This window comes from Schistocerca piceifrons, chromosome 7 (assembly GCF_021461385.2).
Source record: "Schistocerca piceifrons isolate TAMUIC-IGC-003096 chromosome 7, iqSchPice1.1, whole genome shotgun sequence".
In the NCBI taxonomy this organism is placed as follows: Eukaryota; Metazoa; Arthropoda; class Insecta; order Orthoptera; family Acrididae; genus Schistocerca; species Schistocerca piceifrons.
Genome location: NC_060144.1, coordinates 128,833,094 through 128,849,227, shown reverse-complemented (window position 1 = coordinate 128,849,227; position 16,134 = coordinate 128,833,094). Strand labels below are relative to the sequence as shown.

Genomic DNA, 16,134 nt, shown 5'->3' with positions numbered 1-16,134 from the left:
CCCTTGCGAGCGTCAATATTTTTAAAGCTCTGCAGTCTCTTTCAATATACTGCGCAAACCGTCAATAGCGCTCTCAGTCGGTCAGTATTATTACGCAATATTCAGTACTGCGCAATAAAAATTGATTGTGCGAATGCTTGTTAACAGTATGTGGGATTATGAAATGGAATGATTATATCGCCCCAGTCGTAAGTAAGGAAGTTCGTAGACTTCCGTTTACTGGTAAGATTATTAAAAAAAAAAAAAAAAAAAAAAAAAAAAAAAAAAAAAAGCAAATGTGTGTGAAATCTTATGCGACTCAACTGCTAAGGTCATCAGTCCCTAAGCTTACACACTACTTAATCTAAATTATCCTAAGGACAAGCACACACACCCATGCCCGAGGGAGGACTCGAATCTCCGCCGGGACCAGCCGCACAGTCCATGACTGCAGCTCCCTAGACTGCTCGGCTAATCCCGCGCGGCTGGTAAGATTACAGAGAAGTGCAATGAGTCTACAAAGGACATTGCTTAAGAAATGCGACTCATCATAAAATAATGCTCAGGTATGCACATATCAAACAAGACTGATAGCAGCTATAAAAGGTTTACAAATTGCGAACGAAAGCTTTCTAGAAATGTACATTGAGGAATCTAAGGATATACTGTATTCCCCTGGATGTCGCACTCCTAGGGAAAGTAAGATAAGCTATACGAATTAGGTAAGAGCAATAGGACCGCTATTATTTTCTATACACATAAATGTTCAGTCGGATAGAGTGGCAGCTATATGCGGTTGTTTATTGGTGATACTGTGGTGCACTGGAAGGTGTCGAAGTTGAGTAGCTGTAGGAAGATGCAAGAGGACTTAGAATATATAGTTGGTGTGATGAATGGCAAGTAGCTGTAAATGTGTAAAATATAAGTTCATGCGGATTAGTAGAAAAAAGAAACCTGTGAAATTCGGATACAGCATTAGTAATGTCCTGTGTCAGTCACGTCGTCTAAATATCTGGATGTAGCGTTGAAAAGCGAAAAGATACGGAACGATTATGTGAAGATTGTGACGGGGAGGACGAATGGTCGACTTCGGTTTATTGAAAGAATTTTGGAAAAGTGTGGTTATCTGTTTAGGAGACAACATATAGAATCCTAGTGCGACCTGTTCCTGAGTACCTGAGTACTGCTCGATGTCTGGGATCCTCGCAAGGTCGGATTAAAGGGAGACATCGTAGCAATACAAAGGCGGGTTGCTAGATTTGTTACCGGTAGTATCACGGAGATGGGTCAGGAACTCAAATGGGAATCTCTGAAGGGTAGGCTACGTTGTTTCCGAGGACCAATACTGAGAAAATGTAAAGAACCGGCATTTGACGCTGACTGCAGAACGATTCTACCGCCGCCAACACACATTTCGCGGAAGCACCATGAATAAAGCACGTAAGAAATTAGGGCGCATATGTAGGCATGTACACAGTGGTACAAGGCACCCTCCGCCACGCATCGTACGGCGGCTTGCGGGGTATTTATGTATATGTAGATGTAGATGAATTATTATAGCGCACACAGCGGTATTTGAGGAGTCATTCTCCTGTGGTCCGTACATATACAGGGTGAGTCACCTAATATTACCGCTGGATATATTTCGTAAACCACATCAAATACTGACGAATCGATTCCACAGACCGAACGTGAGGAGAGGGGCTAGTGTAATTGGTTAATACAAACCATAAAAAAATGTACGGAAGTATGTTTTTTAACACAAACCTACGCTTTTTTTAAATGGAACCTCGTTAGTTTTGTTAGCACATCTGAACATATAAACGTGCCGTTTGTTGCATTGTAAAATGTTAATTACATCCGGAGATATTGTAACCTAAAGTTGACGCTTGAGTACCACTCCTCCGCTGTTCGATCGTGTGTATCGGAGAGCACCGAATTACGTAGGGATCCAAAGGGAACGGTGATGGACCTTAGGTACAGAAGAGACTGAAACAGCACATTACGTCCACATGCTAACACCTTTTTATTGGTCTTTTTCACTGACGCACATGTACATTACTATGAGGGGTGAGGTACACGTACACACGTGGTTTCCGTTTTCAATTACGGAGTGGAATAGAGTGTGTCCCGACATGTCAGGCCAATAGATGTTCAATGTGGTGGCCATCATTTGCTGCACACAATTGCAATCTCTGGCGTAATGAATGTCGTACACGCCGCAGCACATTTGGTGTGATGTCGCCGCAGGCTACCACAATACGTTGTTTCATATCCTCTGGGGTTGTAGGCACATCACGGTACACATTCTCCTTTAACGTACCCCACAGAAGGAAGTCCAGAGGTGTAAGATCAGGAGAACGGGCTGACCAATTTATGCGTCCTCCACGTCCTATGAAACGCCCGTCGAACATCCTGTCAAGGGTCAGCCTAGTGTTAATTGCGGAACGTGCAGGTGCACCATCATGCTGATACCACATACGTCGACGCGTTTCCAGTGGGACATTTTCGAGCAACGTTGGCAGATTATTCTGTAGAAACGCGATGTAAGTTGCAGCTGTTTGGGCCTCTGCAATGAAGTGAGGACCAATGAGGTGGCCGCCAATGATTCCGCATCATACATTTACAGTCCACGGTCGCTGTCACTCTACCCGTCTGAGCCAGCGAGGATTGTCCACGGACCAGTAATGCATGTTCCGTAGATTCACTGCCCTGTGGTTTGTGAAACCCGCTTCATCGGTAAACAGGTAGAACTGCAACGCATTCTCTGTTAATGCCCATTGACAGAATTTCGCTCGATGATTAAAGTCATCACAATGTAATTCCTGATGTAGCGACACACGAAACGGGTGAAAGTGGTGACGATGCAGTATGCGCATGACACTACTTTGACTCAGACCCCCGCTCTCGCAATGTCCCGTGTACTCATGTGTGGGTTCATGGCAACAGCAGCTAACGCACCAACTGCACCCGCTTCTCCTGTGACGGGCCTGTTACGGACCCGTTTGCGTGCTACGACCATACCTGTTGCATACAGTTGGCGGTAGATGTTTTGCAATGTGCGGCAAGTTGGATGCTCTCTGTCCGGGTACCGTTCTGCATACACCCTGCAGGCTTCAGCTGCATTTCGTCGACACTCGCCATAGATGAGTATCATCTCCGCCTTTTTAGAGTTCGGAAACACCATGGTCACAGTTCCTACAACACTACACTATCACAGACGTCTGGTAACACGGTGTACTACAGTTGGTCTGCGTGCGGAGACGAATGCAGAATAACAATAGCAGCAAGCGCTACATGCGGACACTGCGACAGCTAGACCAAACCACAACAGTGCACTACAGCCACACTCGTAAACACGGTCGTCATCGTAAACATGTCCCTGCAGATGCTGCTCGCTGACCGTGGCCCGTGTTTGTTACAACACGCACCAGAACGTCAACTTTAGGTTACAATATCTCCGGATGTAATTAACAGTTTACAATGCAACAAACGGCACTGATTACGTATTTGTTTATATGTTCAGATGTGCTAACAAAACTAACGTGGTTCCATTTTAAAAAACGTAGGTTTGTGTTAAAAAACATACTTCCGTGCATTTTTGTGTGGTTTGTATTAAACAATTACACTAGGCCCTCTCCTCACGTTCGGTCTGTGGAATCGGTCCGTCAGTATTTGATGTGGTTTACGAAATATATCCAGCGGTAACGTTAGGTGACTCCCCCTATATACACCCATGCCCATAAATTAAGGATAATGCTGATACATGGTGCAACAATGCTCTGGTGGGCGGTTTGCGGGTTTAAATCACCTCGGGGTGTGATCATGCGGTGCATTTGACATGCGGTCGTCGCACGGTGGCGCTGGCAGCAGTCCGCATACACAGGGGTGTATTGGTGCATGTCAGAGTACGGTGCAGCGAGTAAGTGTGAAGACGTTTTCAGACGTGCTAATGGTGACTGTGTGTTGAAAATGGCTCAAATAACACATATGGATGACGTTATGAGGGGTAGAATACTGGGGCGACTGGAGGCTGGTCAAACACAGCAGGTCGTAGCACGGGTCCTCCGTGTGCCAAACAGTGTGACCTCAAGATTATGGCAACGATTTCAGCAGATAGGAAAAGTGTCCAGGCGTTACAGTACGGGACGTCCACAGTGTACAACAACACAAGAAGACCGATATCTCACCATCAGTGCCCGCAGACGGCCACGGAGTACTGCAGGTAGCCTTGCTTGGGACATTACCGCAGCCACTGGAACAGTTGTCTCCAGACACACAGTTTACAGACGACTGAACAGACATGGTTTATTCACCCGGAGACCTGCAAGGTGGATTCCACTGACCCCTGGTCACAGGAGAGCCCGTAAAGCCTGGTGTCAAGAACACAGTACATGGTCATTGGAACAGTGGTCCCAGGTTATGTTCACGGATGAGTACAGATACAGTCTGAACAGTGATTCTCGCCGGGTTTTCATCTGGCGTAAACCAGGAACCAGATACTAAACTCTTAATGTCCTTGAAAGGGACCTGTATGGGGTTGTAGTTTGATGGTGTGGGGTGGGATGATGGTGCACGTACACCCCTGCATGTCTTTGACAGATGAACTATAACAGGTCAAGTGTATCGGGACGTCATTTTGCACCAGTATGTCCGCCTTTTTGGGGGTGCATCGGGTTCCACCTTCCTCCTGATGGATGATAACGCACGGCCCCACCGAGCTGCCATCGTGGAGGAGTACCTTGAAACAGAATATATCAGGCGAATGGAGTGGCCTGCCTGTTCTCCAGACCTAAACCCCATCGAGCACGTCTGGGATGCTCTCGGTCGACGTATCGCTGCACGTCTTCAAACGCCTAGGACACTTCAGGAGCTCCGACAGGCACTGGTGCAAGAATGGGAGGCTATAACCCAGCAGCTGTTAACACCAATACCGCGAACTTACAGATCTGTGTCGTGTGTGTTCCCTATATGCCTATGCTATTAGCGCCAGTTTTGTGTAGTGCCACGTTCTGTGGAGAGAGTGCTTTGCGTCTTAATGTTACATCCCTCTTTCCTGTTCCAGTACTTTGTAGTGCGCAAGATGAATGATTTTTCGTAATGCCTCCATGTTGACTGTAATCTCTCAAATTTCACTTTTCCTGGTTTTATTTTTGCGAGATATATGTAACAAGAGGTAATATGTTTCTTGAATCCCCAATAAAAGTGTGCTGATCTGAAGAAACCTCAGAAAGTGTATGCGAATGGAACGGGGAACTATGGGAGATACCCTCTGTCACAGACTTTAATTATTTTCAGAGTATGGATGCAGATGCAGGTTCTGGATACATAGTATATGTCATGTCGAAGTGGAAGGCAATCAGTAACTTTTCACATTCGTTATAGCTTTTGCTCGGTTTTGTCAAACTGAATGGGGCCTAGTTCTTTACTGGCAGAGATTCATCTCTTGTCTGACGCCACGTGAAACAACCTTTTGTCTCTTTTAGTTTGTGAGCGCGAAACTGGAACCAGTGCTACTCACATTTCCTGCCTTTGCATACCATATGATAATCCAACAGGATGGGAGGTACTTGGAGAGAAAGAGGAAGGGGTTCAACGTGAGGGAGTTACGCGTTTACATCAAAGATTAAGCACAGGAGCTTAATGGTACACCGTCAGAACGTGGGTAGAAAGGGAATAGGCGAATCAAACAAGCTGCGAATGTTACGTGTCGACTATTCTGGTTCAAAACGTAGCGGATCACATAACAGTGCATGTAATCAACTTTAATGGCCTGTGTACGGGCTTCAGTAACGGCGGGGCAAACGAGCGAACAAAAGCGTCGCTCTGAAACTCCACGTACCACCTGCAAACGACTCCGCCCAAAGTTTCGCTTCATGGCTCCGTTTAACTTGTCCGGGTTTCCAGAGAGGCGTCGTAGAAACCACTCAACGCCCTTACATGGATGAAATCGCTTGCGAGCTGCAGACAACCTCACGGAACAGCACCCACTACTTGTTTAACAAGTAGTGGGTGCTGTTTCCAAGTATGGAGCGCGGCAAGAATGATTACTGAAATACTTCTGCGCGCGCGGTAATTAGTGTAACATGGTCCTTGCGATCCTTAAGGGTAGTATGTTTTTAGATTCCTCTCTTGAAGCTGGCTCCTGAAACTCTGCAAGCAGGAATCATCGGGGTAGTTTTCGTCTATCCTCAGCCATCTGGCACTTCAGTTTCTTCAGCATTCTGCTGCTGCTCTTCCATGAGTCAAGCAAAACTATGACCACCCGTGCTATCCTTCTTTGTATACGTTCACTATCTCCTGGTAGTACCATCTGGTACAGGTCCCACACATTCGAGCAGCATCCTATGAAGGGTCGCACGAGTATTTTGTTAACAGTCTCGTTTGTATTCTACCAGTGAACCAAGGTCTGCCGGCCGCTGTGACCGAGTGGTTTTAGGCACTTCAGTCCGGAACCGCGCTGCTGCTGCGGTCGCAGGTTCGAATCCTGCCTCGGGCACGGATGTGTGTGATGTCCTTAGGTTAGTTAGGTTTAAGTAGCTCTAAGTCTAGGGGACTGATGACCTCCCATAGTGCTTAGAGCCATTTGAACCATTTGAACCAAGGTCTGCCTACTGCATTACCTATGAGTGAGACTATGTGATCGTATTTCATATATCTTCAGCGTCTTAGGTATTTGTAGGAGTTTACCGATTCCAGCAATGACTCACGTATGTTGTAGTCACGTTTTTTTTCTCTGTATAGTTTTTTCCCATAGGTCATTGGGCGACAGCTGTAACTACACGTTTAAGTAGCGTCAATGACAACTGAAGCAGTATTAATGGGGTCATATTTTATTAGCAGTCGATTTAGATCTTACATTACACTATCTAGCAAGCACCTCTGTGATACCAGATGGATACCGGGTAATAATGATTATACGTATCACAGAGATTACTCGCTATGCTGAAACTTCTTTGCTGTTTGTGGTGTACATGGAGGTACCACATCATCATTAACATAATCCATTTGTGCCAGATCTGGAGATCTAGCTGGCTAAGATCAGAACATAGCATCGTGTCCAACATGACCGATTCAGAGATTTGGCAGATGTTGATTGAAAAAGTGCGCCGATTTCCGATTCACTGCATTAGTACAGCTAGCCAAATTTTGAAATTTCTTTCACATTTTCTGTGATTCTTATCGATGCAACGCAATGTATTGAATTACACTCCAGGAAATGGAAAAAAGAACACATTGACACCGGTGTGTCAGACGCACCATACTTGCTCCGGACACTGCGAGAGGGCTGTACAAGCAATGATCACACGCACGGCACAGCGGACACACCAGGAACCGCGGTGTTGGCCGTCGAATGGCGCTAGCGGCGCAGCATTTGTGCACCGCCGCCGTCAGTGTGAGCCAGTTTGCCGTGGCATACGGAGCTCCATCGCAGTCTTTAACACTGGTAGCATGCCGCGACAGCGTGGACGTGAACCGTATGTGCAGTTGACGGACTTTGAGCGAGGGCGTATAGTGGGCATGCGGGAGGCCGGGTGGACGTACCGCCGAATTGCTCAACACGTGGGGCGTGAGGTCTCCACAGTACATCGATGTTGTCGCCAGTGGTCGGCGGAAGGTGCACGTGCCCGTCGACCTGGGACCGGACCGCAGCGACGCACGGATGCACGCCAAGACCGTAGGATCCTACGCAGTGCCGTAGGGGACCGCACCGCCACTTCCCAGCAAATTAGGGACACTGTTGCTCCTGGGGTATCGGCGAGGACCATTCGCAACCGTCTCCATGAAGCTGGGCTACGGTCCCGCACACCGTTAGGCCGTCTTCCGCTCACGCCCCAACATCGTGCAGCCCGCCTCCAGTGGTGTCGCGACAGGCGTGAATGGAGGGACGAATGGAGACGTGTCGTCTTCAGCGATGAGAGTCGCTTCTGCCTTGGTGCCAATGATGGTCGTATGCGTGTCTGGCGCCGTGCTGGTGAGCGCCACAATCAGGACTGCATACGGCCGAGGCACACAGGGCCAACACCCGGCATCATGGTGTGGGGAGCGATCTCCTACACTGGCCGTACACCACTGGTGATCGTCGAGGGGACACTGAATAGTGCAACGGTACATCCAAACCGTCATCGAACCCATCGTTCTACCATTCCTAGACCGGCAAGGGAACTTGCTGTTCCAACAGGACAATGCACGTCCGCATGTATCCCGTGCCACCCAACGTGCTCTAGAAGGTGTAAGTCAACTACCCTGGCCAGCAAGATCTCCGGATCTGTCCCCCATTGAGCATGTTTGGGACTGGATGAAGCGTCGTCTCACGCGGTCTGCACGTCCAGCACGAACGCTGGTCCAACTGAGGCGCCAGGTGGAAATGGCATGGCAAGCCGTTCCACAGGACTACATCCAGCATCTCTACGATCGTCTCCATGGGAGAATAGCAGCCTGCATTGCTGCGAAAGGTGGATATACACTGTACTAGTGCCGACATTGTGCATGCTCTGTTACCTGTGTCTATGTGCCTGTGGTTCTGTCAGTGTGATCATGTGATGTATCTGACCCCAGGAATGTGTCAATAAAGTTTCCCCTTCCTGGGACAATGAATTCACGGTGTTCTTATTTCAATTTCCAGGAGTGTATTATAGTCGTTCGTAAGTGCTATATTCATTTTGAATTGTCCTGTACTATCAGCACCCGGCTCCTTACCCGAGGTCGCTAACGCACGCCTCCACAGTGGTGCTCGACTTGGAGATAAGCCAGCGTGAATCCTAGGGGCAGAAAATTTTCACTGATAGTATTTGGCCAGCAAGGAGAGAACAGGTGGTGGCGTCAAGTTCCCGATCACCAGATTTTGCGCCAGTACCCTGGCTGAAACTCCGAACCTCTCTGCAGTGCCTCATAGCGGTTGATGCCGATCCGTCCCACGAGTGGGAACTTTGAGCTCGGCCGCCCCTTGGTGCTTTTCGAGAGAAGCTGGCCATTTCCTGACGTCGGAATTCAACTTCTTTCTTCCCTTCGTCCATCACAACACAAACCCAACACTATACTGTAAAAATACTCATCACAGCCATCCACACGACACAGATATACACCTGACACTTCCAAACAGTGTGAGGAAGGCAGCAGCGCACCACCTCGACTAAAGCCTTGCCTAGAACGGCTGTGGAGGATTCCTGAATCTGCGCCCCTACGCTCATATCCTGAGTCTGTGACTGCTTTGACTTTTATGAAGCGAAGAGAAATAAAAAAAAGTTCCTCAGTTTAGTCTCTCAATCTTTTTTAAAAATTTAGCCCATTTTAAAAATACCAATTAATTGTCCCTGTTGGATCAGAGTCAAACACATTCACTTCAGAAATCACAGTCATGCCTTCTTGTATTAATAAGTCCATTAGCAGGGACACGAGTTTCACATGATCAGTTTCCTGAATAAAACACTACCGAGCTAGGTGGCGTAGTAGTTAGCACATTGGACTCGCATTTGCGATGACGACGGTTCAATCCCGCGTCCAGCCATCCTGATTTAGGTTTTCTGTGATTTCCCTAAATGGCTCCAGGCAAATGCCGGGATGGTTCCTTTGAAAGGGCACGGCCGACTTCTTTCCCCATCCTTCCCTAATTCGACCACACTGATGACCTCGCTGTTTGGTCTCTTCCCCCAAACACCCCAACCCCAATAAAACACTAGCGGTCGTGAAAATTCATGGTAAATGTCCCACACGTGGCCAACTGTCACCTTATTGCCATATCGCCAATGCACCTAGATGAAAATTTTAATTATCTCCAAAACCACTCGATGTCTCCGTAATAACTCTTGATACTCTAAGAGTAAGTGACGTCATCTAAATGTGAAATTTAATCGGAAATTAATCTTTACACAAATACTATCGATTTTATTGTGCGTCTCTGCTCTATACTACGTATTATACGAAATCACTTCTCAGGCTCCCCTCTCCCTGAGAGGCTACTCTCGTGGATCTCCACGCACACACTGTCTATCCACACCATCAGGTCAAAGATGTGGAGAACAAATGGAAAAAATTCAAAGGAATCGTTTAATACGACCTGGACAAGTATGTTCCGAGTAAGGTTTTAAGGAATGGGAAAGATCCACCATGGTTTAATAGCCGCGTTAGAAGAGCGCTACGTAAACAAAGAGTACTTCATCTCAGATTCAAGAGAACTAAAAACCTAGCCGACATACAAAAGCTGAACGAAGCGAAAACGCCCGGGTTCCCGGGTTCGATTCCCGGCGGGGTCAGGGATTTTCTCTGCCTCGTGATGACTGGGTGTTGTGGGACGTCCAAGGGTTAGTTAGGTTTAAGTAGTTCTAAGTTCTAGGGGACTGATGACCATGGATGTTAAGTCCCATAGTGCTCAGAGCCATTTGAACCATTTTTTTAAAGCGAAAACGAGCGCAAGGAGAGCAAAGAGAGAAGCGTTCAATGATAATGAAAGTAAAACGTTGTCAGGTCCTCCTGGCTAGAGCGCGGTCTAACGTACGGGAAGGCGTGCCGGTCCCCAGCACGAATCCGTACGGCGGATTAGTGTCGAGAACCGGTGTGCCGGCTAGCCTGTGGTTGGTTTTTAAGGCGGTTTTCCACGTTCCTCAGCGAATGCCGGTTGGTTCCCCTCAATCCGCCTCAGTTACACTATGTCGGCGATTGCTGCGCAAACACTGCCTCCATGTACGCTGTGGGGGTGGGGCGAACCGCGTAAAAACCCTAGGTTCGGTGTGGGGTGACGGTGGGGTAAATGGACTGCTGTAGCCTGTTGTGGGGTTGAGAACCACTGAGGGCTAAGGCGGGGACGGACGTCGTCTCTCCGTCGTTTCTAGGTCCTCGGTTCAATACACAATACACACACACCGAACGGTTCTAGGCGCTTCAGTCAGGAACCGCGGGACTGCTACGGTCGCAGGTTCGAATCCTGCCTCGGGTACGGATGTGTGTGATGTCCTTAGATTAGTTAGGTTTAAGTAGTTCTCAGTTCTAGGGGACCGATGACCACAGATGTTAAGTTCCATAGTGCTTAATGTCAACACACGTACACAGACACACACACACACACACACACACACACACACACACACACACACAAGACGTTGTTAACCGACCTCAGCAAAACCCTAATGGATTTTGGTCGCATGTAAAATCAGTAAGTGAGTCAAAACCATCTATTGAATCTCTCATTGACCACACCGTCACCGAAACGGAAGATAACAGACAGAAGGCCGAAATACTGGAATCGGTCTTCCGAACTTGTTTCACCGCAGAAGATCGTAACACTGTCCCTCATTTTAATCGTCATAAGAACGTCGAAAAGGCAGATATTGACATAGCCGATCGGGAAACTGAAAAGCAGCTACAACCGCTTTGTAGTGGAAAGGCGTCAGGACTAGATGAGATACCTATAAGATTCTACAGACATTATGCGAAAGAACTTGCACCCCTTCTAGCAGTAATTTATCGTAGATCACTCGAGCAACGACAGGTACCTAACGACTGGAAAAAAAGTGCAGGTCATTCCCGTTTTCAAGAAAGGTCGTAAGACAGATCCACACAATTATAGACCTATATCGTTGACGTTAATCTATTGTAGAATTATGGAACACGTTTTATGCTCAAGAATTATGACGTTTCTGCAAAATGAACATCCCTCTATAAAAATCAACACGGCTTTCGCAAACAGAGGTCCTGCGAAACTCAGCTCGCTTTGGATCTCCATGAGATCCACAGCGCAGTGGACAACGGCGCTCAGGCTGATGACGTGTTCCTTGATTTCAGTAACGCATTTGACGCCGTCCCGCATTGCCATTCGAGGAAAAAAATGCGAGCTTATGGAGTATCGGAACACACTAACGATTGGATACGGCCGGAGTGGCCATGCGGTTCTAGGCGCTACAGTCTGGAGCCAAGCGACCGCTACGGTCGCAGGTTCGAATCCTGCCTCCGGCATTGATGTGTGTGATGTCCTTAGGTTAGTTAGGTTTAATTAGTTCTAACTTCTAGGCGACTTATGACCTCAGAAGTTAAGTCGCATAGTGCTCAGAGCCATTTGAACCTCTTTTTTTTAACGATTGGATTCAATACTTTCTTGCAGACAGAACTGAACACGTGACGTTTCCTAAGACGTGGGGCTTCTACGCCACGGGTAGAAGTGCGTCGCCCGAATTCTATGAGGCAGGTAATCAGACTATCTTCATTACTCCAGTGGCTTATTTGAACAGCAAACTGCCCAGTCTTTTCTCTATTGCCTGGCCACGCACATTGGTCCAAAATACTGAAAACTTGACCAAAACTTCAAAATTGCTCAATATGGTCAAAAATTGGTTTAATGTGGGGGGTTCTGACACTTCTGATAACGATTTTAATAACAACATTGAAACATTCAACATGGAAAAAAAATCTGGAAAAAATTGATGAAGTGGACAGAAAAAGTTTTCAGTGATGAACATCTATATATTTATAGGTACTAGATTGTAAGGCGTACCCAGGAGCAGATATAGACTCAGATCACAATATAGTAGTGATGAAGAGTAGCCTGAAGTTCAAGACATTAGTCAGGAAGAATCAATACGCAAAGAAGTGGGACACGGAAGTACTAAGGAATGACGAGATACGTTTGAAGTTCTCTAACGCTATATATACACCAATAAGGAATAGCGCAGTAGGCAGTACAGTTGAAGAGGAATGGACATCTCTAGAAAGGGCCATCACAGAAGTTGGGAAGGAAAACATAGGTACAAAGAAGGTAGCTGCGAGGAAACCACGGGTAACAGAAGAAATACTTCAGTTGATTGATGAAAGGAGGAAGTACAAACATGTTCCGGGAAAATCAGGAAACAGAAACACAAGTCGCTGAGGAATGAAATAAATAGGAGGTGCAGGGAAGCTAAGACGAAATGGCTGCAGGAAAAATGTGAAGACATCGAAAAAGATATGACTCAGAATACAGGAAAGTCAAAAGAACCTTTGGTGACATTAAAAGCAACGGTGGTAACATTAACAGTGCAACGGGAATTCCACTGTTAAATGCAGAGGAGAGAGCAGATAGGTGGAAAGAATACATTGAAAGCCTCTATGAGGGTGAAGATTTGTCTGATGTGATAGAAGAAGACACAGGAGTCGATTTAGAAGAGATAGGGGTATTAGAATCGGAATTTAAAAGAGCTTTGGAGGACTTACGGTCAAATAAGGCAGAAGGGATAGATAACATTCCACCAGAATTTCTAAAATCATTGGGAGAAGTGGCAACAAAACGACTATTCACGATGGTGTGTAGAATATATGAGTCTGGCAACATACCATCTGACTTTCGGAAAAGCATCATCCACACAATTCCGAAGACGGCAAGAGCTGACAAGTGCGAGAATTATCGCACAATCAGCTTAACAGCTCATGCATCGAAGCTGCTTACAAGAATAATATACAGAAGAATGGAAAAGAAAATTGAGAATGCGCTAGGTGAAGATCAGTTTGGCTTTAGGAAAAGTAAAGGGACGAGAGAGGCAATTCTGACGTTACGGCTAATAATGGAAGCAAGGCTAAAGAAAAATCAAGACACTTTCATAGGATTTGTCGACCTGGAAAAAGCGTTCGACAGTATAAAATGGTGCAAGCTGTTCGAGATTCTGAAAAAAGTAGGGGTAAGCTATAGGGAATAATAAGAGTGGACGATCAAGAACGAAGTGATCGTATTAAGAAGGGTGTAAGACAAGGCTGTAGTCTTTCGCCCCTACTCTTCAATCTGTACATCGAGGAAGCAATGATGGAAATAAAAGAAAGGTTCAGGAGTGGAATTAAAATACAAGGTGAAAGGATATCAATGATACGATTCGCTGATGACATTGCTATCCTGAGTGAAAGTGAAGAAGAGTTAAATGATCTGCTGAACGGAATGAACAGTCTAATGAGTACACAGTATGGTTTGAGAGTAAATCGGAGAAAGACGAAGGTAATGACAAGTAGTAGAAATGAGAACAGCGAGAAACTTAACATCAGGATTGATGGTCACGAAGTCAATGAAGTTAAGGAATTTTGCTTCCTAGGCAGTAAAACAACCAATGACGGACGGAGCAAGGTGCACATCAAAAGCAGACTCGCTATGGCAAAAAAGGCATTTCTGTCCAAGAGAAGTCTACTAATATCGAATAGCGGCCTTAATTTGAGGAAGAAATTTCTGAGGATATACGTCTGGAGTACAGCATTGTATGGTAGTGAAACATGGACTGTGGGAAAACCGGAACAGAAGAGAATCGAAGCATTTGAGATGTGGTGTTATAGACGAATGTTGAAAATTAGGTGGACTGATAAGGTAAGGAATGAGGAGGTTCTACGCAGAATCGGAGAGGAAAGGAATATGTTGAAAACACTGATATGGAGAAGGGACAGGATGATAGGACATCTGCTAAGACATGAGGGAATGACTTCCATGGTACTAGAGGGAGCTGTAGATTCAAAAACTGTAGAGGAAGACAGAGATTGGAATACGTCAAGCAAATAATTGAGGACGTAGGTTGCAAGTGCTACTCTGGGATGAAGAGGTTAGCACAGGAAAGGAATTCGTGGCGGGCCGCATGAAACCAGTCAGTAGACTGATGACAAAAAAAAGAAGATACAATTTGATATAAAGCTCTTTATTACAGTCCACGCAGAATGCCCCGTGGCCGGTAGACGCACAGATGGCAGGATATGCGTGGGGACAGCAGTAATGGTGGGAGATATGGGTACACTTTGTAGGGGAAATGCCGAGAGCTGGAGGGGAAGTGCCGTTCTAAACTGAAGCCGACGCTCAGATATTTTGTAAATATTAGGTGGGGGCCCTCCACACCCACACTTGCATTGTGACCATTCGAAAAGATTTACTGCGACCTCTGCTTTGGTTAGTATCTAAAAAGAATTCTGCCGAAAATACAGCAATTTACTTTCAAAAATGGCTCAGCACTATGGGACTTAACTTCTGAGGTCATCAGTCCCCTAGAACTTAGAACTACTTAAACTAACCTAAGGACATCGCACACATCCATGACCGAGGCAGGTTTCGAACCTGCGACCGTAGCGGTCGTGCGGTTCCAGACTGTAGATCCTAGAACCGCTCGGCCACCACGGCCGGCAGACCTGCAATGTCGTCACTAATTTTGTTCCATAACCCACAGGATTTCTCATTTTACAGCTATCGATGGCCATAAAAATTACATTCGTTGATTGAAAAAGTCTCCAGTTAGTGCAATAACATGGTAGATAATGAAGTATTATGCAATAACGATACGGCAAAATACTCTTCTCTTCGCGTGCTATCATTCGCCAAAATTTAATTTTGATATCAGAAACCGATTATGCAATACGAGGAATGTTGTGGATATGTCACTCCGGCTTTATCGCCAGCGCAGGGCGAACGCAAATGAGTGTGCTACATCAAATCAATTTTCTCGAGACTGGTGGCAGATAGATACCTCTACCCAAGCCTAAGGAAAAATTCAATATTTTAGCTAAATTTCACGTGCGAAGACATATTATGTAATACGCAACAAACGCAAAATCATAGAGACCTCTAGTTCTCATTGCAAACTTTTCCGAATTTCACACAGTGTCTTACTTCCACTTAAACATCACTATAATTATGACAATTAACGCAATGATGGTCAAATCATCATGAAATTGACATATAAAGCTGTAAGCAAAGCAAAAACACTTTTTATGTCATCACTAACCGGACGAAAAATGGAGAACACTTGTCGGTCTCCCCTTCCAAACAAACGAATAAACTTGCCCAGATCTTTGGACGAAAATTAGTCCCTGTGCATCAGCCACCGTTTCCTGCGCGGCCTCTACTGTGGTGCTTCAGAAGAATGCTGAAGATTAGATAGGTAGATTACGTAACTAATGAGGAGGTAATGAATAGAATTGGGGAGAAGAGGAATTTGTGGCACAACTTGACAAGAAGAAGGGACCGGTTGGTAGGACATGTTCTGAGGCATCAGGGGATCACAAATTTAGTACTGGAGGGCAGCGTGGAGGGTAAAAATCACAGAGGGAGACCAAGAGCCGGCCGGAGTGGCCATGCGGTTGTAGGCGCTACAGTGTGGAACCGAGCGACCGCTACGGTCCCAGATTCGAATCCTGCCTCGGGCATGGATGTGTGTGATGTCCTTAGGTTAGTTA

General features: G+C 46.2%; 1 protein-coding gene across 1 annotated transcript in view; it reads left to right on the top strand.

Moving 5' to 3' along the window:
- The window catches only part of LOC124804705 (synapsin), a 744,296-nt gene that overhangs the window by 150,559 nt on the left and 577,603 nt on the right, over positions 1 to 16,134 (top strand). The gene's annotated exons all lie outside the window — the stretch shown is intronic.